This window comes from Neophocaena asiaeorientalis, unplaced genomic scaffold (genome assembly GCF_003031525.2).
Source record: "Neophocaena asiaeorientalis asiaeorientalis breed wild unplaced genomic scaffold, Neophocaena_asiaeorientalis_V1.1 scaffold434, whole genome shotgun sequence".
NCBI classification, from domain to species: Eukaryota; Metazoa; Chordata; class Mammalia; order Artiodactyla; family Phocoenidae; genus Neophocaena; species Neophocaena asiaeorientalis.
In genome coordinates this window covers 1,793,990-1,797,353 of record NW_020175441.1, presented here as the reverse complement: position 1 = coordinate 1,797,353, position 3,364 = coordinate 1,793,990, and positions in this window count along the sequence as shown.

Here is a 3,364-nt window from a genome sequence, read left to right as displayed (position 1 = left end):
TGTATATATTTTAATATTAAGTGACCAAAACAAGACAAATACCTCCAAACTGAGAATTTGTTTCTTCTTCTTTTAGTCAGTTTTATTAATACAGTTATGGAGATTAGTTTTCAGTTCAAATGAGTTTTAAAACAGCAAATTGAGTGACAGAATTTGAATTGGTTAGAATCACATTTGTTACTAAGCTGACTTCCAAGCCAGTTGGTCTTGCCTTCTACTATTTCCCACTTTTCTATGCAGAGAGAATGCAAACACTTTTTCTTAATGTTCTCTGAGATTCTGCATGAACTCCACAGAAAACAAGGAGGAAATGTAAAACAGGGATCAAAATATGTTCAATATCTTTTTATGTACCTTTTTATTTTCTTTCATCTCTGTTTCTTTAAAGTTTTCATTACATGAGTTAGTGTTTATTTTTGTAGTGGATGCAATTGTTTTTCATATACAACCAAACACCTTTCAGAAAGGAAAAAAACTAGTTCAAGGTCAGTGCAGGATTATAAAGACTAATTAAAGAAACCATAAGGAAAACAAGAACCTAAAGGCACATGGCTGTTTTATCCTAGTTCAGAGGATGAAAATCTCTTTTAGTTTCTCTTTTAGTGTTTGTTCTGTTTATAATTTACTAAAATTGATTGGCAAGGCTGGTTGAGAAAGTAAGATTAAACTCCTCTTTATTTTCCTATGGGTTCATATTTATTAGAGAGTAAAGTGTGTATACTTGATGATCATAATAGAGAATATTCCATAGCTCCAGAATATGTTATTTAGAACTGAGTCATTTTTCACACCCCCTGATACTGCTGGTAGTTGAGCATATAAAGCTGAGGGAGGGAAGTCAGTCACATTGAAGCTTCTGAAGCAAATGTCAGTCTCAAATTTTGAAGAGTTACTTCATGTGTTTTAAACATGGTTTTAAAAAAAGGAAATATAAAAAGATCTCAACAGTCTTTCTACATACATTTTGGCTCAAAGTATGGAAATTTCTGGGTGAGTTTAAATACTCTTAATGACTTTTACCCTTTTGCCATGTAGAAACATGAACCTACTATAAAGCTTCCGCCTGGTTTCCACTAAAGTCAGAAGGCTACCATCTTTATCCAGAGGTTTTTTTTTTTTACAGGGTAAGAAGTTAACCTGCCACATTCACCATCTCCACCATCTGCTCATCTCTGCCTCTCTCCCCTGTGACCACTGCCCACCATGCCCCGCAGCATTCCTTAGAGCTTTTAAGTGAGTTTAAGAGAGCCATTTGCTTATAGATCAAAAGTTAGCAATAGTGTACATTAGTGAGTAAAGGAGTTTTCTGTAATTTATTTGTCTCTCTCTTGTTCTCTGTATTTTCTGTAATTTGTCTGTCATACATCTCTTACTATAGTGCCTCCATTTCTCAGTTTTTCTCAGTGGGAGTTCTACTGGCAATTTGGGTGAGACAACGCTCTATTTAAGTGCAGAATGTTGCTTCTCAATTTTTGACATTTAGCAACCCTGGCTCCCACTCACTAAATGTTGTAGCACTTCCTAGCCATTGTGAAAAGCAAAAACATTTCCTCACATTTCCAGTACCTTGTAGGAAGCTAAGTTACCAGCCTTTGTTGAGGACCATTGTTAGACTAAAGCTCCACAAGGATACTGGTAGGATATATGTATTTCTACTATTCAAGCATTAATGTCTACTCTGTGGGTAGTATTGTGACAGATGTGGAAGCATATAAAAGTCAAGACTTGCAAGCAAGACAATCAGTGAACAAACTGGGGCTCCCAGTTTATTCACACTGTAATAATTCTCACATGAAATAAATATATAGGTTTTAAAATCATCTGCAGTTGCTCTGGTTTTCCATGAGAGCTGTAATCCACTGAATAACAGAAAGAAATTCGATTTCATTTTATGATATCTCTGTAATCAACAATGTCAGTGACTTTCTGTATAACCCAAACTTATCTTAGATGCTTCAGGAAAAACACTCAGTCTTTTTAGATTTGCTCCATTGCCAGGAAGTGCTTGTATATATATGGAAAGGAAGGCTGATGACATCAACTTGGCAGCAGAGAAGATGAAGCCCTCTGATCATCCTGTTGCTCTTTAGATAGTCTTTGTAGGTCTGCTCCTCAGACTGATTCCTGCTACATTGCAACTGACTGTTTTTAGCTATTTGGGTAAACATGTAATCCTCCAGGTGAAGCTCAGGGCTCTGGCACCATTGGTCTTTGAGCTTGAAGTCCCCGCAAGAGATAGCCTCTTTTCTCTGGGTCTAGGGAGTATTTTTTTAACATTCTTTTTTCCACATATGCAAAGACTTGGTCTCTACACATAGGCCATGGAAAGACAGAAGGACTGTTTCAGTTTTACCTGTCTGCCTACCTTGCAATACTGCCTTAGTTCTGATGCCCGGGTGCTGGGTTGGAAATGTCAGTGTGCAAACTTGTAGAGGTTTACTCTCTCACCTTGCTAGTACCTGTGTATTCTTGGCCACCTCTGTACTTTCCCTGGAGTTTCTAAGTGTTACCCTCCTCCTGCATCTTACCCCAAATTCCTCAGGACTGCAAGGGGTGGGAAATTTCCTCCTCCTTCTTCCTTTCTTATATAAATTGTGAAGTGTGCCAAGCATCTGTTTCAACAATACCAGGATTTGAAACATATTTTTTGCTGTAATATTTTATTTTGAGCAAAAGCAGATGAATATTAACTATTTTTTATATTTCTTTTCCTCTTACTGGTATTAGTAAGCTCCTCCCTGGACAAATGGCTACGTTTGACTTTTAGAGGAGAAACTTGTATTAGGGAAATGCATATATATGCAGATGTATATATGGAAACTTGTGTATAGAGAAAAGCATACAGATTTATTTTTATGTTATTAGCAACGTGTAATAGCCATGTATGTATATAATTATGTATCATTGAGTAGATCAGGTGTTATCTGTGGGAGTTATGGAATATGGGAAAATTAAATCTGACATATAAGTATGGTATGGAATCTGATACATAGGTATGGTGTGAATGTAAAAGGAGAGAGATGGCACAATTACCACTGCATATGTATATTTGCATTTCTGATAACATAATATAATTTTAAACTGCCTGAAGAGTAACTATTTATATAAAGAGGTATAAAGGCACAAAACTAACCATTATAAGTGCCTTTTTAATTCTCTCCCCAAAATGTCATAGAAAATCTTTACAAACATGTCAAAATAAGAAAGACAAGATATAAAACTAAGGAAGACCTTCTGCTCTTTGTAGTAATTATTTTACTATTGTTATTGAAAAACATTCTTTTCTAATTATTCGGTGGTTTTGTTGTGTGCTAGTGCTTACTAGAGGAAGTGTGGTGCCCAAAGGTTTATAAGATTTTTTAAG